The sequence below is a fragment of the Chiloscyllium punctatum genome, chromosome 12 (genome assembly GCF_047496795.1).
Source record: "Chiloscyllium punctatum isolate Juve2018m chromosome 12, sChiPun1.3, whole genome shotgun sequence".
Taxonomy (NCBI): Eukaryota; Metazoa; Chordata; class Chondrichthyes; order Orectolobiformes; family Hemiscylliidae; genus Chiloscyllium; species Chiloscyllium punctatum.
The window spans coordinates 37,174,361-37,196,330 of record NC_092750.1 but is presented as its reverse complement, the minus strand read 5'-3'; the positions used below and the strand labels follow the sequence as shown (position 1 = coordinate 37,196,330).

General features: G+C 40.0%; 1 protein-coding gene across 4 annotated transcripts in view; it reads right to left on the bottom strand.

Moving 5' to 3' along the window:
• The window catches only part of flnba (filamin B a), a 148,314-nt gene extending 139,154 nt beyond the window's left edge, over positions 1 to 9,160 (bottom strand). For all 4 annotated transcript variants that reach the window (XM_072582384.1, XM_072582385.1, XM_072582386.1 and 1 more), the window contains exon 1: positions 8,992 to 9,160. The gene's annotated coding sequence lies outside the window, so the exon portion shown is untranslated. The remainder of the gene's footprint in view (positions 1 to 8,991) is intronic.
• Positions 9,161 to 21,970: the final 12,810 nt, after the last annotated feature.

Below are 21,970 nucleotides of genomic sequence, written 5' to 3'. Positions count from 1 at the left end.
GCAAATAGCTTTGGTATGGGGCTTCATAACTGTGGTCTACCCTCCTGCAGCTTGTCAGCATGTGTATTGTACGCATGATTAAGTAGAAATATTTTAAAATCACAGTAAAAGACATTATTGGTTTCTAGAGCAGCTGCCTAGGGTGAGGTTTTACGTTCTGACATTAAAGTATCAGATTTCACGTAGTAAAGAAAAATAATTATGCAGTACATCACTATTTGTAAAAATCTTCCATAACCTTTGTTTTTATTCTTTTAAATTAACTAATACTTGAACAATTTGTCATCAGTAAGCTGTTTGATGCTAAATGCAAAAATATTTGCAGTCACAAGGATAAACGTTTGCTTCAGAATGTAGGTTAATAAAAGTGCAAGCATCTATTTAAATATAAAGCAATGTTTATATTCTTTTTGTACTTTCCTCTCTTAACAAATGTCATTTTTAGTAGGACACTAAATCATCTTAATATTCATTTAGCCGTATGTTTTTCTTTAGCTCTAAACTACAGTTTTGACAAGAATTATGTCTTGGGTATCATCATGATCTGGCAATCTAGAGGTTGTCAATTTAATTGCTATCATTGGCAAGTTGTATAATTTATTTCAATATGTAATGATTTTGAGCTAACAGCAGAAAATATTTATCATGAAAGAAACAAAGACAAAACAATGAGTAAACTGAAAAAGACACCCAGGGGAAATTCACAAAGAAATCTAGAAAGACGTTTCACGAGAGAAATAATGTATGTCAACGTTGTACCATCATTTAAAAAGGGTGTGAGGGATAATTATATCAGACCTTGGTGATGGGCAAATTACTAGTTTCAGTGTTGAGGGATAGGATTAATTGTTATTTGGAAAGTGTAATGCAGACTATATGATTCGCACATATTTCTAGTATAATTTATACTAAGTTTGGTTTTTTGAGTTGGTAACATATGGATTTTCTGGGTGTCTGGAATTAATAAATAATTGTATATCTTTCTGTAGCCTCAGTGATTTCTTTTAAAATCGTTTTTTGAGCACTAGCTTTAGAAGAATGGGGTTTTGCATACTTCTGTAGGGTTTTAGAATCAAACAAGATAAACAAACTCTAGTTTAGAAGATCAGGTGTTTTTGAAGCTGAAGGACAATATACATAGCTCAGAGAGAGAGGTTTTTTTCAGTCTTATTGTGGTTTTCAACTGCCTTGAGATCCTTGGATGAAAATGGTTGTATAATCCAATGCTCCAGAGATGGGAAGGATATAGCAAAAAAAAATTACCTTAGAAAAAGGAGTTGGTGATAGTCCCAAACAGTAAGTGTTGGGATAAAATCCTGAAGAGGACTTGAAGCTGAGTTTAAACTCAGTTTATTCCTAGCTATAGTATATCTATCAGAGACTCTAGTGTAGGAATTAGTTACTTTCAGGTGCTAGGAAAGTGTTTTTTCCCCCCCAATGGTTTGAGTATTGAAAAAGGGGTGCTTTATGTACTGTACAAGGGTATCCTTTTTGTTGTGAATTTGTAAAGGAATATTTCGGGATTAGTGGGATTATACTTGATTTGATTTATTAGTCACATGTACCGAAATACAGTGGAAAGTATTGTTTTGTATGCTAACCAGACAAATCATACCTTATGTAAGTACACCAGGGTAACGGAACAGAATATGGTGTTACTGCTACAGAGAAAGTGCAGAGAAAGATCGACTCTCTAATAGTGTGGTGCTGGAAAAGCACAGTAGGTCAGGCAGCATCCGAGGAGCAGGAGAGTCGATGTTTCAAGCATAAGCTCTTCACCAGAAACGTGGAACTTATGCTCAAAACGTCGACTCTCCTGCTCCTCGGATGCTGCCTGACCTGCTGTGCTTTGCTAGCGCCACACTTTTTGAATCTGATCTCCAGCATCTGCAGTCCCCACTTTCTTCTAATATGAAAGGTCCATTCATAAGTCTGACAACAGCAGGGAAGAAGCTATTCTTAAATCTGTTGGTATGTGTATCTTCCCAATGGAAGAGGGTGGAAGAGAGTATAGCTGGGGTGGGAGAGGTTTTTGATTATATTAGCTGCTTTCCCAAGGCAGCTAGATGTGTACGACGAAAGGAAGGCTGCATTCAGAACCTTGTAATACAAATTCTGCTGTGTGTAAGAAACATTTGAATGTATGTTTTATACAAATAGTTTGGCTTGTTTTCTTTCATCGTCATTTATTTTGGCTAACAAGAACTAGGAGTGGCACAGTGGTTAGCACTGCCACCTCACAGCGCCAGAAACCTGGGTTCAATTCCAGCCTCGGGCAACTGCCTGTGTGGAGTTTGCACATTCTCCCTGTGTCTGCTTGCGTTTCCTCCCATAATCCAAAGATGTGCTGGTCAGGTGAATTAACCATGCTAAATTACCCATAGTGTTAGCTATATTAGTCATGGGCAAATATGGGGTGGGGAGGTGAGTCTGGGTGGGTTTCTCTTTGGAGGGTCAATGTGGACTTGTTGGGCTGAAGGACCTGTTTCCATACTGTAGGGAATCTAAAGTAGGAGCAGGTGTATGTAATTTAGCCCCTCAGCCCACTCTGCCATTTAATACAATCATAGCTGCTCACATCTTGGCCTCAACTCGACTTTCCTGCCCGCTCCACATATCCTTTTAATTCATCCTGAATTAAAATCTGTCTATCTCTCCCTTAAATTTGCTCAAAGTCTCAGCATCCACCACGCTCTGGGTTAGTGAATTTTAGATTCATTAGATTAGATTACATTACAGTGTGGAAACAGGCCCTTCGGCCCAACAAGTCCACACCGACCCGCCGAAGCGCAACCCACCCATACCCCTACATTTACCCCTTACCTAACACTACAGGCAATTTAGCATGGCCAATTCACCTGACCTGCACATCTTTGGACTGTGGGCGGAAACCAGAGCACCCGGAGGACACCCACGCAGACACGGGGAGAACGTGCAAACTCCACACAGTCAGTCGCCTGAGTCGGGAATTGAACCCAGGTCTCTGGCACTGTGAGGCAGCAGTGCTGACCACTGTGCCACCATGCCACATTATTCCTTGTGTGAAATAATTTCCCCTCATCTCTGCCTTAAATTTGTTCCACCTTATCTTAAAGTTATGACCACTCATTTTAGACTGCTCCATACAAGGAAATATCCTTTTTACATCCACTTTGTCAATCTCCTTTAACATCCTATATTCTTCAGTTAGACCTTCCCTTATTCTTCTAAATTCCAGACAGTATAGGCCTAACCTTGTCAATCTCTCTTCATTAGACAAAGGCCTCATCTCTGGAATCAATCTAGTGAACCTCTTTTGAACTGCCTTTAATACAACTCCATCTCTCCTCAAGCAAGGGAATGAAAATTGTATACAATACCCAAGGTATAATTTTTTTAATATTAAAGTAAAATCAGCAACATTGCATGCTTATGTTTCAATGAGAGACACCTTTGCTAAAACAAAAAAAAATCTCTCAAAGCAAGTTTAAGGCTAGGATCTGACATTTTCCAGTAATAACCAATTAGGATCAGAACAAAAGGGATGGATTAATCAGGGATAGGCAGTATGGTTTTGCCAATGGAAGGTTCGAATTACCAACTTGATTTCATTTTTGAGGCAGTAACACAAAGGATAGTGCATTGGAACATTCACTAAATTCATGTAGACAGATATTTGGTCCCACATGGCCAAGTGGTCAGACAATTAAAACCCATGAGCAAGTGGCAAGTTGGATCCAAAAGTGATTAAGTAACAGGAAACAAATGATGGATTTTTGTAAATTGAAAGCAGTTTCCAATAGTGTTACACAGGTCTCAGTATTTGGTCCCTTGCTGTTTATGATATACTGTACACTAATGAATTAGACTTGAATATCAGGGACATAACTGAGAATTATTTTAGATAGCACAATTGCCAGCTGTGTAGTGGATAGTAGAGAGGATGATCGCCAACAGCGGGAAGGTATCAATGATTTGGCTGAGTGTGTGCAAACATGCCAAATGGGATTCAATATGAACAGGGAAGACCAGTTTCCCCTACTGAAAAGGTCAATTTCCAAAGTGATAAATTTAAGATGATTGGTGGAAGAATTAGAGGGGTCATGATGAAAACATTTTTCCCCCACTGGGTTGTGGGTGTCTGTAATTCACTGCTCAGTTTAGTCATTGAGGCAAAAATCCTTAACTCATTTAAAGCAAAGCTGGATCTGCAGCTGATACATAGTAACCTGCAAGACTAGGAGCTGGTAAATAGGATTAGAATAGGTGGCTAATTTATTCAGCTAGTACAGACATGGTGGGCTGAAAGGCCTTGTTTTGTGCTGTAACCTTTCTAAGTTTTGAACTTTTAAAACAGTTATTTCTCCAAACAAACTGGACATATTTCACTGAACAGAGATGTAAATTACCGATTTAGCTTCTCATGATTTGCAAAGAGGCTGACAAGGAACACTCGATATTGTGTTAATTGATCTGAAATTCTTTCACCAATCTTTGATTTTATTGAGCAAAATCTAATTCAAAGGAACAACATTTTATACAAACGTTTGGATTCATTCAATAATATTGTAGGTTTATTAATCTCATGATGTACAAATATAAAATAATAATCTAGCAACACAGTGGGAGACAACTTCGCTCTTCTACCTGTGCTAACTCTCAAAATGCTGTCCAATTAGTCATGATCCCTGTTTTTCTCTGCCTGCGACCATTACATCATGGGATATTCAGCTCCAAATAATCTGGATAGCGAAGAAATGAAATGTTTGACAAGTTTACTCTGGATTGCTTTCTGGTGGCCAGATGCAGAATGTTATTAGTTACCTTCTGAATGTGATGTGTTATATATCTGTATATATAGATAGAGAAGGGAACTAGTGGAAGATATACTAAAGATTTTTAAAAGCTACAGTGGGAACTGTACTCTAATAGACTACAATCAATTGTTTGAAAACAGTCAATAACCTTTTTAAATGCCTAAACTATTCTGTCAATGAAAATTAGCTAGAAGATGGACTTTGAAACTAAATGCAGCACACAGACAGAAAAAAGAAACTGCCTCACAATAACCTAATCTTACTTGACTCTTCCATCAGTGACATAATTAGAATAGAGCAAATGGCACCATTACATTAACAAAATACAGTGACAGCAGAATGTTGGGATTGTGGTTCGGACTCTGTGAAGGTGACAACTCTGATGGAACCTCAGTTAGACCCAAACTTTGGCTGGATTTCACACAAAATAAGCCAGTTCAATCAATCAGTTCTAAATCTAACCAAGAGATCAAAGGGTAGTGGGTTCAAGTTTTGGGGCAATTACTTTGAATAGCACATAGCATTATTGTTGTTGCAATGTATTAAGGCAAAAACAATTCCTGGGCTTGGAACAAAAAAACAAGATTTGATCAAAGTTACATCATAGGGGAAAGCTATTTAGACTTGTTTCCTGTGCCACTGTTAGTTTTCTGTCTTGTAAACCTATTCATTCCCAGGATTGTATATTCCTAATTTTTAAGTACTTGAGAAACTTCCTTTAAATGTTTTAATCTTAGTCTCAAAATTCACACGTAATAAAGCATTCCAGGAACTGTCAGTTCAAAAGCCTTCCTTTTCCCTGCCCTTTTGGTTTTTCCACAAGGATCTTCAGTCTCTGAGCAAATTTTGCCCATTCGATCAACAGTGAAAACAGCATTTTATTATTTACTCACAAACACAGGTTTCGGTCAGCCTTTACTGACCGGTCTTCTCTTGGTGTTGTTCCTACTCACATAAACTCACATTGCTCCCGGCTCTGCAGGAAAATGTTTCCTTTCCGTTCCCCTCTCCACCCCCCCCCACCCCCCCCACCGACCCCCATCTGGCCCATCTTCCGAAACCTTAAGATCAAATCCCATTCTCTCCTAACCAGCCGAGGGCCAAAATTATCGTCTTCCCCTGAATGTCTGAATCCCCTTTTTGAAAATCCACAAACCTCTGACCTTTATTCAATCTGTTTCCCTCTCACCCTTGGACCCCCATTTTCCTTTATCTCCAAACTCTTCATTCCAAGTTCCATTCCTCTGCCTCCTTTGAACATAATGCACTGTTTTCTCCTGCTTTCTGGTTTTGGTTTTCAACTCAAAACTGCCTTGAAGTTTGAATTTTACTGTAACCCCTGCAAACTCAGTTAATGTTTAAAGTTGGATTCAAAATCCAAAAGGGCCTTATCTATCTCTAGAGGCACACTCCATCTTGCAGCAAAGAACATCGTTTCAAAATCAATTTAAACTCAGCTTGGAACTCCTGGATATTTTCTAAAGCTTATTTGGTGTTGGAGCAGGCAATATGTACATCAAACTTTCTGTGTAGAGTTTGCACATTCTCCCCATATCTGCATGGGTTTTCTCTGGGTGCGCTGGTTTCCTCCCACAGTCCAAAGATGTGCAGGTCAGGTGAATTGGCTATGCTAAAAATTGTCCACAGTGTTAGGTGCATTAGTCAGAGGGAAATGGGTCTGGGTGGGTCACTCTTCTGAGGGTCGGTGTGTAATTGTTGGGCCGAAGGGCCTGTTTCCATCCTGTTTGTAATCTCATCTATGCAAGTTTGACAATCTTTCTCCTTTTCAATTCTATCCTTCTGGAAATGAATCCTAGTGTTTCATTTAAGACTTTTATCAAGGTGCACCACTTCCTACATTCTGTTGTGTTCTTCTTGTGCCTGATCTACATGCCAGCCATCCTGCCTAAAAGTTATTGTTAGCAAAGTTGCAAGATTCCACATGTATTCAGTGAGATTTTATATAAATGTTAAGTTTGTTTACATAAACAAAGCATGTACCATGTTTCGGTGTATTAATACATAACATTCTTGTTTTCTAAAGTAGTAAATGGAATTTTTATTTTGTAATCTGAGAGAGGCTTAACCATTTCCTTGGCGTCTCAAGCTTTCTTCAGCCAATGCCTCCTTCTGCTCCTCGGCCTACTGTTTCATGTGTTCACCAGACCCCGCCCAGCCCTACTATGGGCCGGAAACAGATCTGCTCCCCTCCCATCCCCCCCCCCTTGCTGACCTTTGATCAGGAGCGAACCAACTGAGGCGATAGCAATGTAGTTTGCATACTATTTAAACTAAACTGATTTAATCACGTGGACCAGAACTGCAAATACATTGATTCATGGAAGAACGGGACAAGTAGGAGACAAAAGAGAGTCAACACAGAAATAACACACCTGTCGGACCCACTCACTAGTTAAGTCTAAGGGCGACACCAAACAACCATAACTCAATCACAGGGGAATGAGAGGACAGAGATCCAGCAAAGGACGGGAAAGAAGATGATAGACGGCCGAGCCAGAGCTGGTGACAGCGAGCGAAATGCACACTTTGAGAAGCAGAATGAAAAATGGTTACGGCGGCATTCTCGAATTTGAACAGTGAATCTTAACGTCAAGATCATATTCCTTAAATCACAAATCAAATCTAAAGATTCGTTCTGCTTTCACAGCGTGCTCACAAACAACGCGTTTTATCGGTGACAAACGACGGTGCTGATAAATTAACACAACCCCAGGTTATAGTCCAACAGGTTTATTTGGAAATACTACCTTTCGGAGCGCTGTTCTTTCATCAGCTACCCGACTAATATTTCCAACTAAACCTGTTGGACTATAACCTGGTGTTGTGTGACTTTTAACTTCTTGAATGTTATCAGGACGTCTGCGAATAGGAGTTGGGAATTCCATATATTTTGGAGGAGGTTTCCTCCGAAGTGTTTTCTGAGCATGGTGTGTAATTTACTGAGACCATCCTGTTGGCTAGGTGCTGGCCCGATGTGGAGAGGTTACAGGTTGACTGCACAGCAACTCCCTGCAGTTCCTATTGATGACGAAGACTATCGGAAGTCCCGGGTCAACGGAATATCATCATCAGCTTTAACAGAAGCACCGATTCCACCCCCACCAGGAGCCCCTTTCCCAGTTGCAATGTTAGAACGGTCTCATCTTCATGCAATAAACTGATCGCCAGTATCCAAATAGTGACAGCAGTCACTTCTTGTCGGAGGTTTCTAACTTCTGTTTTCCCATGCCATAGAAACCGGGTTGAGGTTTGCTTTTTGTTCCAGCCTCGAAGCAACGTTTTTGAAGAAGGAGACTTCTAGCTCAGGGACAGAGCCCCATTGAACTTCTGCACCTCTGGCGTATTTGTACCGAGGACTCTGCATGACCTAGTGACCCAGTTCCACCTCCAGCCTCTCGTTATTTAATCTATGAAGTTTAGAACCAGACCGCGTTTTCCGATCACTGCCTTAACATTTACATCCATGTTCATAAACATGGGGAGCAGCCCTGTCTTTCGCGTCACCTTACTGTTGTTGCTTGTTGTTTTCTGTTCATTCACTTGGAAGGTGATACAACTTTTACGAAATAAAATGTTCTCAATCAGCTCCCACCACCACCCTGACAAATTGCATATTTCACTTGTTGTATGTAACAACATTCGTCGGAGTAATCACCTTGATTAACAAAACAAACATCTCTGACAGATTTGGGCCGAATACAGCGTGAAACATTGCATGGCCGACTACACTATAAGGTGAAAGATCTCCCGGATTCAGATGCACACATGCAGCCATCTCAAAACACGTGCCCAGAGGCTCAGCGCTACTTTCCCCGATTTTACAAAGCTGTGTTCTAGCCAGTTAATACTATTTCATTTCCTCATCTAGTGGAGGCAAGTTTATATGCTTTTGCAAAGACAATACACCTCCCTCTCCCTTCACACGCTCCAAATGAGATTCCGCATCACTCACTCATTCCCTCAACATACACAATTCACTGCCCGGTTCAGCTTTCCCAGTAAATCGCTTCTCTCTATGAAATGAAAACCTTTCCTCTAACTTGTTCTCATCTTGTTGTAAATCATGATGTCACCATGTGAAGTGAACCAGAAATCCGCCGATTCTCTGGCGGTTCCAACCACGGATTGTTTTCCAAAAACAAAGTCAGAAACTTAACTCCTGTGGTAAACTTACCCCAACGCTGAGAGCAGCTAAATTTGACAAACTATCTGTTTCCTTCTGTCTGCGCTGCACAGGTCCACTGGTAAACTGGAGTCTTTCTGCTCTGAGCCGCCTTGAAGGAGAGAGCGTCGCTGTTTTAAACAGAACGGTGTACAGCGACAAGGACCTGGAGCTGATTTAAACTCTGATCCCCCACCGCTTGCTTGTCTTTTAAAACATTACGTAATGCCATCGCTATGTTCATTCATTTAACAGGACCAAAAAAAACATTAACCCCTTCCTTCCATTGTCCTGTATCCCGTTGAAGCAAAACTTTACAACTTTACAAGCTTCAATTGTTCAAATCCTATCATCAAGATGTTCTAAATACAATTAACCCTGGTTATCTGTACAGTATAATTCTGAATTCGTTCACAAATTTTAATGTATCATATTTCAACAATGAAATACTAAACATTACTAATCGATATCCCCAGCTCTGATTATAGCTGAATAAGCGGAATGTTTGAAGTGAGAGTTGCAAAATTGAATTAAATCAAATTGGGTTAGTTATCGAGTCCTGTACACCCACCACAACCAGCCCCAACATCTTTCCCCGCATTTCCCAAAAATACTAACCCCTGCAGTTTATTGGTGTTAGTGATATACTTGATCCTCATCAACAAATGAAACACTCCAACTCTGCACAACCCTGCATCATTCAGAGTTGGTGATGTTGGATAGATTGAGTAAACGAGGTTCCCCAGAATTGTCCCGAATCTGTCTGTTTCGGGATAAATATGGTGTCAGTTAAGGGATGGCCCAGAGCACATCCCAGTTTGACTCACATTCCTTCCCCTCGCTAACAGCCTGAGTGATGTTCTGGCCAACAATCGAGCGTTCTGCTTGTTTTACTTGCAGAACATGACACGGCGTACAGCCTGACACCACTTTGGCGAATTAAATGTGCTGCTTCTGCTTAGATCCCAATCCCTTGTTTTGTTTTAAAGCTAGTGCACGGCGACAAGCTTTCACTGATCACATTGTAGTCGGTGAAACGTAAGACTTGGGAAGCGAGTCGCTGTTGACATTCCGTGACTGAAACACAGGATAGAGTGGAAGGGGGTGGAGTGGAAAGCGGCCCCTGCCTCTTTAGGTGATGGGTAATGTTCAGTGGAAGCCCCAAAGCTGAGGGCCCCATTCTCAGTGTGTGCTGTACAGGATCTGGCAGCTCGTGAAGAAGCGCTTTTACCGCGGGATTACGACTGAGGGGCACTTTATACATAGTAGGGGGAGAAGGCAGCATGGAGCCAGCTCAATTATTACAGTCTAGGAACATAGAGTTGCTGATATGGTGGAGTGTTACATGGAAATGGATTGGCATGGTTGCAGTTACAAAGTTCAGTTAAAGCCCTGAAGGCGATAATTAAAGTTTAATATTTAATTATAAAAAATCACCAGAGATATTAAAAAGCGGTCTGACTTTAAAGTTAGCAATGAAATTGACCTCTACCGATTTGAATGTGGAAACACTTTCAATACCGATTTTTGAACACACCGCAACTTTTATTATCCCCTTAGACAGGCTTGTTATTTAAAGATCTATTCAGGTATATAAATTACCCCAATTAAAAAAAATTGAAGATATGGGAAAGTAGTGTTTACAACACTGAAGTCTTAAACAATGCGTCTATATATTCAGTATGGCATCGTTTTAAAAAAAAAGACTGAGTCAGAATCAGGCGCTTCAGAAATCATTGTTGTGACATTTATTAAATAGTTTTTGGATCATTTTGTATAATCTGATCCCACGGCTCGCAGTTCTCTTAACAGAGTGCAACAATTGCTCAGTGCAGCATTTGTAGTTGCAATCAGTAAATTGTTTGTCTGTGAGAAGCAATAATAATGCCCTATAACTATAGATCATATATGCAAGTATCATGGGCGATTGTCTTGGGAACATTATGTCATTGGCATGTCTGGTTTTACTTAAGAGAGTTTCCTTTCTGACGCCGGTGAAGTTAGCCTGAAAAAAGACGGCGTTACATTCTTCCAAATCGTTTCATTTGAGCCTACTTTACGTGCTATCTGTTTATTGTACAACAAAGATGTCCTCAAGAATGTTCACATTGGAGGATACTTTAAAAATACATGTACATAGTGTTTCGGATTCAATTGGATTTATCTCCATATAACATAAATAAACGAGTTAAATTTCATACATGTGTGAACGTGACTATTTTTACAATCAGCTATGAAATCTAATTTTACGGTGAAGATTATTCTGTCTATATAGTCAAGCGACATTATTATATCCTGATAAAAGTTTGAGAACCTAGTTTGGTTGTCCCTGCTGCTCGCAAATCCACATCATGCATTCGTTGTGCCATTAAGCCAGCTCTCCCAAGTCAATTGAAGTTAATACGTTGAAAGTTATTGCATTAAGGACATTCCATAGTACAAATAGATTCGAACAAATGTCGATAGAGGTTAATACGTGGGGAAGAGTGGAAAGTTCTGGGTTATTCAGTTTTGCAAAATAAGTCCATTGCAAGTTGATTATCCCTTAGCATCAGAAATCAGCATTGGAGAGTTCACAGTGATTTCAACAAAACTTTCTAAAGTCGATCATACCATGAGTAACATAAATTCGCCGAGAAATTGCACGCTAGTGCCCATATTGATACCTGAAAAATAATTTAATTCACTGAAAAATTTATTTGCATAACATTTTCATTATTTAATTACTTATCCGTTTCTTCAAAATATATATTTTTATACAATAACTAGGAACTAAATACTCTTTGTAACCATCAGGGATTTAACATTGGATTAACTAAGAGTATTGAGCATTACTAACCAAAACAGATGTGAACATTTGTATGCTCAGATAAGCAATGTTATATTTTATAAGGAATATGCTCAGAATAGGAGAGAATGAGAATTATTTTTGTCCATTGGATTTCCATGTTATTGAATAGACTAGAATTGGATGGGTCCAGTGCAAATTTTGCATTGAGAGAAAATGGAAATTGGTTTCATTCTTTGGAATTTTACAATTGGTTAATAACTATCTTTAAATTGGCTATGAACCATCTGGAAGGAATTTTTAAAAAATGATTCTGAGGAAGTTCCTGACATAATCAAATTGTACAAAGTAAGCATTAAAACAATTTCACATTCTTAGTCAAATAAAGTTACAAGCAGCTTTTTAGTAGATAAATTTATATAATGAATATATTAATAAATTAATATATTTTATTTCACACATATCTCCATAATAAATATAGAACACAGAGTACATAACATGACTGATTTTTATTCAATTCTTTGTGTGAGAATTTCTGACTGATAAATACTGGTATGTTTGTGGCTTTATGACATTCTTGTGGAGGGGTACTTATAGAAATAAGATCATGTTTGCACTGATACATCATCATAACCACAAAACATTGCAGGCCAGTATAAACTGATTTATATTCCAAGGCTATAAAAACTACACTATTTTTATTTTGAAATCATATTAAAAATATTACAAATACATTGGATTGTGGGAACAGATTGATACAATATGCAGGATTACAATCTTTTCAGGTCTGGGTGATAGCTCATTTGGAGACTGGACCATTAGAATGAAATTGTCAATGAAGGTACATTCATTGCAGAAGCTGTCCATAATCTGTCACTAATTTGATTCAAATTAGCAGTTTTTATTCAATGTTAACAGGATGGCTGAAGTAAGAAATGATTAAATTCAGACTGGTGTAGTTGGGATTCGACACAGTTGCCAGGAAATTCATCAGCAGGGCAAATGAAAACCTTAACTTTGAGTATTATATACTTCCATTCATTGTGAGCTGGAGGATACATTAATTTGTAAAATAGGAACCTTACACCAAATGTATTGCTTTGTTGCTAAAGAGGAATGATATGCAATTTGTTACATCTCTACTCGGTCAGCAGGGACAATTGCTCTGCCACCTTTAGATAAATCCAATGTGGCTTTTGCCACACCCTTAGAACCATACAATGTCAGTCTGGCTTTTATCTTTATTTTTAAAATGGCTCATGAACTCAATTAAAATCTATCTCTGTTTCTGGAGATGTTTCTCTAAATGTTGACTTTACTTTATCTTATACCTATGTTCGAGTGTGACATCAAGTTACATTACAACTTTGTGACACCTGAAATATGATAGGGACTTGTAAAAAAAATTCACACACAAAATTAAATAGCAACATACCTTATTTATCTCTGTTTTATCATAAAACTATACTTGTGTGGCAATGGTATTTTTAAATTAAGTACAATAGAACATAAAACAGTAAAGCACAGGTACAGGCTCTTCAATCTAACATGTCTGTACTTACCATGTTGCCATTCTAAACTAATTCATGTTACCTGCACATGGTTCAGATCCCTCAATTAACTGCCTGATCATGTGTCTGTCCAGACATCTCTTAAATGTTGCTGTTATGTCTACTTCTGCCACTTACCCCAGCAGTGCGTTCCAGGCACTTACTACTGACTGTGTAGAAGACTTGCCTTGCACATCTTTAAACTTTCCTCCATTGACAGTAAACCTAAGCAGCCTAGTTTTTGACATTTCCACCCTGGAGAAAAGTTTCCAACTATCCAACTTACCTATGCCTCTCACAATTTTATGTACTTCTATCAGGTCACCCCACAGCTTCAGATGCCATAACAAAAACAATCCAAGTTTATCCAATCTCTTCTTATAGCTAATACACTCCAATCCAGGCTACACCCTGGTAAATCTCTTTTGCACCCTTTCCAAATCTCCACATCCTTCCTATAGTATGGCAACCAGAACTGCACACAATATTCCAAAATAAAATTTTATATAACTGTGATATGACTTGCCAACTTTTATACTCAATGCCTTGATGAATGAAGACAAGTATGCCTTCTTTAGCACATTATCCACTTGTGTCACACTTTCAGATAGCTGTGGACTTGCACCCAAGATTCCACTGGATAGCCAATGCTCCTAAGGGTCTTACCATTTACTGTATGCTCTCCCCTTGCATTTGACCTCTCGACATGTAACACCTCACACTTGTCAGAATTAAACTTCATCTGGCATCTCCCCGCCCAACTTTCCGACTGATCTATATTCTGCTGTATCTTCTGGCAACCTTCCTCACTATCTGTAACTTTTACATCATCTGCAAATGTGCTAGTCAGAACACCTATATTTTCACCTTTATTTCAATTAATTATTACAAGCAACAGAAGTCCTAGGACTGAACCTTGCAGAACACTGCTGGTCACAGACCTCCAGTCAGAAAAAAACACACCTCCACAACTACCCTCTATCTTGTATGACCAAACCAATTTTGTATCAAACTCACAGGAATCCCATGAGATTTAATCTTCTGGACCAGCGTACCGTGAAGGGCTTTGTCAAATGCTTTAGTAAAGTCTATGTAAGTAACAGCCAGTACTCTGCCTGCACCAATCATCTCTGTTACTTATTCCAAATTTGTGATACAAGATCTTCCCCACAGAAAGCTATGCTGACTATCTCTAATAAGTCCATTCTTTTCCTATTACAAGTAAATCTTGTTCCTAAGAATCCTTTCCAATAATTTCCATACCACTGATGTAAGCCTATAATTTTCTAACTTATCCCTGTTGCCCTTCTTAAACAAAGGAAAAACATTGGCTATTCTCCAGTCTTCTGCAACCTCACCTGTTTCTAAAGAGGCCCCAGGAATCTCTTCACTTGCCTCCTTCAGATGGAATCGATTCCATCAGGCCCTAGGGACATATAGAATCATAGAACTGCACAGCATGGAAACAGACTCTTCAGTTCAACTTGTCCTTGCTGACCAGATATCCTAAATTAATCTCGTCCCATTTGTCAGCATTTTGTTCATATCCCCCTAAACTCTTCCTATTCATATACCCATCCAGATGCCTTTTAAATGTCATAATTGTACCAGACTCCATCATTTCCTCTGGCAGCTCATTCCATACACACACCACCTCTGCATGAAAACATTGCACCTTAGGTCCCTTTTAAATCTTTCCCCTCTCACCTTAAACCTATGCCCTCTAGTTTTGGACTCCACAACCCGGGGTAAAGACTTTGGCTATTCACCCTATTCATGCCCCTATAAGGTCATCCCTCTATACTCAGCCTCCAAAGCTCTGGGGAAAGTAGCTCCAGACTATTCAACCTCTTCCTATAGCTCAAATGCTCCAATCCTGACAACATCCTTGTAAATCTTTTCTGAACCCTTTCAAGTTTCACAACATCCTTCCTGTAGCAGGGAGACCAGAAATGCATACAGTAATCTAAAAGTGGCCTAATCAATGTCCTGTACAGATGCAACATGGCCTCCCAATTCTTATACTCAATGCACTGACCAATAAAGGCAAGCTTACCAAACGCTTTATTCATTATCCTGTTGACCTGGGACTGCACTTTCAAGGAACAAGAACTTGCATTCCAAGGTCTCTTTGTTCAGGCACACTCTCTAGGATCTTACCAGTAAGTGTATGTCCTGCCCTGATTTGCCTTTCCAAAATGCAACACCTTACATTTATCTAAATTAAACTCCATTTGCCACTTCTCAGCCCATGAGCCCATCTAATCAAAGTCCTGTTGTACTCTCAGGTAACCTTCTTCATTGTCCACAACACCTCCAATTTTAGTGTTATCTGCAAACTTGCTAACCATACCTCCTACGTTCACATCCAAATCATTTATATGAAACAATGGACCCAGCATCGGTCCTTATGGCACACTGCTGGTCACAGGCCTCTAATCTGAAAAGCACCCCTCCACCACCACCCTTCCAATTTCAAGCCAGTCCTATATCAAAACGGCTAGTTTCCTCCTATATTTCATGTGATCTAACTTTGCTAACCACTCTACCACGAGGAACCTTGTCAAACGCCTTACTGAAGTCCATATATGACATCCAACACCTCTTAATATCGAAATGCCCTGTAGTATCAGTATACCTCTCCCTAATTATACCGTCATTCATGTCCTTCTCCTTGGTGAATACTGATGTAAAGTACTTCCTCTGGCTCCATGCATAAATTCCTTCCTTTGTCCTTGAGTGGACCTAGCTAACCTCTTGCTCCTAATATATAGATATAAAATGCCTTGGGATATTCCTTAATCCTGGTTGGCAAGGACATTTCATGGTCCCTTTTTGCTCTCCTAATTCCATGTTTAAATTCCTTCCTGCTTCCTTTATATTTGAAACCTTACATCTGTTTCCTTTTTCTTCTTGACTAACCTTTCAAAATCTCTTGTCATCTAGGGTTCCTAAATCTTGCCATCCTTATCTTTCATCCTCACAGGAACATGCTGACCCTGAACTCTGATCATCTGGCCTTTAAAAGACTCCCACATGTCAGATGTGGATTTACCCTCAAACAACAACTCCCTAATCTAATTTCTCCAGTTCCTGCCTAATACTTTTGTAATTCACCTTCCCCCAGTTTAGCATTTCCACCTGAGGAAAGTCTTATCTTTATCCATAGCTATCTTAACATTTATGGAATTGTGATCACTGCTCCTAAAATGGTCCCCCACTTAAACTTTGATCATCTGTCCAGCCTTAGCCCCCAATACAAGGTCTAGTATGTCTCTTCCCTAGCTGCATTATCTACATATTGTTTCAATCAACTTAACAATACATTGCAAGTACTTACCATTTTTGAATGATATATTATGATGCAAGTGAAGCATTAAATTCATTCCAGCTATATATGTGTTTAAATGTGCTTATCAACATGCTGGAGAATAGAATTCTTATCATTTCATGTATCAGCAATAGGATCCAGGACATCCAGGTCTAGTATGACACAGTCAGATATGTAATAAAATTTTCCTCACATTCCCAAGCAATATGTTCATCCCCAAATCCAAAATGATACCTTAAATGCACATGTGTGACAATTTATTTCTATTTGATGTTATTATTCTGACATTACTTTTGATAAAAGTGTCTGTTTTGTTTTGTAGGCACAAAGATGAAAAGAGAAACGAATTGACTTCTAAGTAAATGATATGCTCATAAAAGATCCCATTATTTCAGCACATTACACAGCAAGGAGTTTGATCCTTAATGTTACACTATGTTTGGATTCTGTTTTTCAAATAATCTGAATAGCATTCATATTAACTAATCAGTAATGTGACAAACAAATTGATTTTTCATTTTACTGTTTTATTGGGAATGTTTCCATTTTGAATTGACATATTCTTTCCTGAACACAGCTGCAACATCTGCTCTCCAGGCAGTTTCAGTGGGTGGGAGCAGATCTGCAGCTGAAAGTGATTACTGTCCAGAGGGTAGATTGTCCTGAGAGGGTGACATCACACAGCAGTTGGCTACAAGGCTTTTATTCCCTGACATTCTTCACTTATTTAGTGTTTGTTAAAGGTTGTGTCATGATGGCCAACACCTTAAAATTTTAAAATGCTGATGCACTATGGCCAGATGCACAATGAATACTTAATGATTCATTTCAATATTCAATTTCTTCTTGTATAGGAATGCCATTTGACATTTCGGATAACGTGCATGTACGTTTTTGTTTTTAAAATTAATTTTATTATTTTACTTTGCTTGTTATATGACTTGATTTCAGGATAGCACCTCCTCCTCTGGATTATTGGAATCTGCAGCAATAGACCCTGCATGATTGGCTGGTGTGAGTGGTAAGGTAATTCCTTTAAATCTCCATTATTCTTGATATGTTGCTGAAGAACAGGAATCAGAGTAAGGTTGAATTCCATTCACTTTGCACTCACTTTGATATTCATTCTAATGTGAAAGTTTATCTTTGGGATGCTGAGAGTTTATCTTGGGTATGTGGTACTCTGTTGTAGACACTTTGAACTGGCTTGGCAAGGTGAGCACCACAGTCCTTTTCTTGTGGCTGTAAAAAATGTCATAGATACATCTGTTACTAACTTTGAGATATTAAGATCTTTAAAATTTAAGAGCTTTGGAGCCCCACTGTGGCACAAGTCATCACAAGTGTGAAATATGATCAATTTATTTCTACAATGATTCATGTCTGAATGTGACCACCATCTCAGACGAAAGAAACTTACACAAGTTTTCACCGATAAACAATAAATAAATATACACCATACCAAACCTATCCTCTCACAATTGGCAAACGGATTATTAACAACTAATAAAACCATAAACTATACCCTATTTAAATTCACACAAATTAATTTACACATAAGACAGACAGGACAAATAACATACCTTTCTTTTGGAGTATCATGGGTAGAAAATATAAATAAAATGGAACAACCTCTTTCGATCAGAGTCCAACCGAAAAGGTAAAATTAGATGGTTTTCTGACAGATTTTGTTTTGTTTTGGTGATGATAGCATCTTGTTGTTGACTGTGGCAATCTTCAATTTGGTAGCCAGTCATTTAGACCTAGGTCTTGGTGCATTTTAGATGTCTTTCTTCTGAAGTCTTTGTGTATTGGTTCTTTTCCACTCTGAGAGAGAGTGAATTATTTCACTTGCTGCATGCTTTTTTGAGGTCTGTGTCACAACTGATCTCTCTGCTCTGAGTTCAGTGACAAGCTGCCACTTTCAACAAATCTAACCATTGCAAAGCAGTTACTTTTTATTTTAAGATATCTTGTGCCAGGGTGCCTCTCAAAAATATTGAAATCCAGCTTCTTAGGAAAAAATCTTTGCATAGCCAAAATGCGACTACACAGTGGTAATTTGTCTTTACTCATCCACAGGAATATGGTGTCACTGGCAAGGCCAGCATGTACTTCCCATTGTTTATTGCTTGAGAAAATATGTGCCATCTTCAGTGGAGACCAAGTTGTGTAGATACAACCATATTTATACTAGAGAGGCAGTTCCAGGACTTGGACACAGCAACAGTGAAGAAATGGTGACACTGTTCCCAACTAGGATGGTGTGTGACATGGAGCACATTGTGCAAGTGGTGGTATTTCTGTGTGTTTGTTGCCACTGTCCTTCAAGGTAGTAAAGGTTGCAGGTTTGGGAGAATCCATTGGAAAAGATTTGACAAGTTGCCGTATCAACATACCTATTACTAGATATAGACAGATCAACATCTTTCACACAGTGGATTGGGGGAAAAGAGGGTAGGTTATCAGATCCAATTGATATTTTAATAAGGACCTACTGTTGAACTCAACAAACAAGCCCGTGCTATGTCTTAGGGTCACCTATTTGAGTAGTATGTCATTGCTCACTGTTTTCCGTATTTCACTTTCCTGCGTACAGCGAGAAGGAGGTTCTCCTTTCCACATTCACTAAGCCATGGTGACTGTATTGACTGCAGTGATACATCATTAATAGGTCTCCTCACATCCTCTTCCAGGTCCTCTTGTTCTGGCCCATCCAAGAGGCCCCACAGCCTGAGCTCCTTGTTTCTTGGGACTTGGTGCAGTCCCAGCATTCACCACTGCTCCTGGTGGCTCCGCTGGTGCCATAGAGCTATTGGCCAATCAGCTACCTGCCAAGTTTCAGAGGTGGGATGTTTTTCCTGAGGAAGGAATGGGGGTCAGCGAGAAAACCAGCCAATGATGTGAAGTCTTTTTGGGCCTTGTCCCTCAACTAAAGATACCAGGCTCATACCTTATAGTTGGTTCAGAACCAAAGTCTGGAAACTTGTCATGGTTGTCAACAGTCCTTGGTCAATTTAAGCCTTCAGTCTGGAGGTCCAACAAGTCAGGGGCAGCCTGAGATACTAGTCCAGAGTCTCAGAAACAGTCAGTCAGCCACTCGGGATGGTCAGATTCAGGATGGTCTCTCCATACAGGGTTGGGAGCTGAACTTTGGGCAGCCCACCACTCTCTTTGACTCTTTCTGTGCTGCTGGAAAGAGAGAGAGGCAGGTATTACAGAAGGTGAAAGCACGGCTGTTAAGGCAGCACAGAGGGCATGTAGGGTTAATGCTGTCAGGAGGTTGGAGTGACAGCAAGTGTGGGAAGATGCTAGTAGTGAGGTTGGTAGAGCAGGAGCTGGGTACAGTAGCAGAGATAGAATGAGTGTGAAATTTGAGAAAGAAGATGGTGGCATTTATGTTGGCAGAGCAGTGGAAGTCTTCCTACAATGCTGGGTGTTCTTTCAGAGGCTGAGGCTACACTGACTGGAGCAGACTGGCATAGTCTGGCAGTGTGGTCTTGACTGCTGCTTTTGGGAGGAAGAGGATTTCCCATATCTGCATCACTCCACCCACTAAGTCCCTGACACCAAATAGGCCATAAATTTTCACTTGGCTGATGTGTCCAGGGCAAATGTCAGGAACCATAAAGCTGCTGCAATTCTGGTTCATTCTGGAATATCCTGCCAATGGCGAGGGATTAGTAGCATAGAGCCATAGAGTAATAGAGATGTACAGCATGGAAACAAACCCTTCAGCCAACCCGTCCATGTCGACCAGATATCCCAACCCAATCTAGTCCCACCTGCCAGCGCCCGGCCCATATCCCTCCAAACCCATCTTATTCATATACCCATCCAAATGCCTTTTAAATGTTGCAATTGTACCAGCCTCCACCACTTCCTCTGGCAGCTCATTCCATACATGTACAACCCTCTGCATGAAAAAGTTGCCCCTTAGGTTTCTTTTATATCTTTCCCCTCTCACCCTAAACCTATGCCCTCTAGTTCTGGACTCCCCGACCCCAGGGAAAAGACTTTATCCATTTATCCTATTCATGCCCCTCATAATTTTGTAAACCTCTATAATGTCACCCCTCAGCCTCCGATGCTGCAGGGAAAACAGCCCCAGCCTGTTCAGCCTCTCCCTGTAGCTCAGATTCTCTAACCCTGGCAACATCCTTGTAAATCTTTTCTGAACCCTTTCAAGTTTCACAACATCTTTCCGATAGGAAGGGGACCAGAATTGCATGCAATATTCCAACAGTGGCCTAACCAATGTCCTGTACAGCCGCAACATAACCTCCCAACTCCTGTACTCAATACTCTGACCAATAAAGGAAAGCATACCAAACGCCTTCTTCACTATCCTATCTACCTGCAACTCCACTTTCAAGGAGCTATGAACCTGCACTCCAAGGTCTCTTTGTTCAGCAACACTCCCTTGGACCTTACCATTAAGTGTATAAGTCCTGCTAAGATTTGCTTTCCCAAAACGCAGCACCTCGCATTTATCTGCATTAAACTCCATCTGCCACTTCTCAGTCCATTGGCCCATCTGGTCCAGATCCTGTTGTAATCTGAGGTAACCCTCTTTGCTGTCCACTACACCTCCAATTTTGGTGTCATCTGCAAACTTACTAACTGTACCTCTCATGCTCACATCCAAATAATTTATGTAAATGACAAAAAGTAGTGGGCCCAGCACCGATCCTTGTGGCACTCCACTGGTCACAGGCCTCCAGTCTGAAAAACAACCCTCCACCACCAGCATGGGGGCTAGGATCGGAAGAGAAGGGCTTGCCAGGGGTGGGGTAGGTAGTTAATGAGGCAGGTTTACTTAGATATGGTTAGAGAAACCCTACGACATCACAGAGAGAAACTCAACAAAACCAACACAGCCAAAGTTGAGTAAGAGTTAGCTCATAGTGTGAGTTTTCACATGGAGATTTATGCCTAGCTCTATCGCACTACCATCTCTCTTGTTCTCTCCATTGTCACAGTGGCATTCTACATAGAGTCATAGCGATGTACAGCATGTAAACAGACCCCTCAGTCCAACCCGTCCATGCTGACCAGATATCCAACCCAATCTAGTCCATCTGCCAGCACCTGGCCCATATCCCTCCAAACCCCTCATATTCATATATCCATCCAAATGCCTTTTAAATGTTGCAATTGTACCAGCCTCCACCACTTCCTCTGGCAGCTCATTCCATACACGTACCACCATCTGTGTGAAAAAGTTGCCCCTTAGGTCACTTTTATATCTTTCCCCTCTCACCCTAAACCTATGCCCTCTAGTTCTGGACTCCCCCACTCCAGGGAAAAGACCTTGTCTAT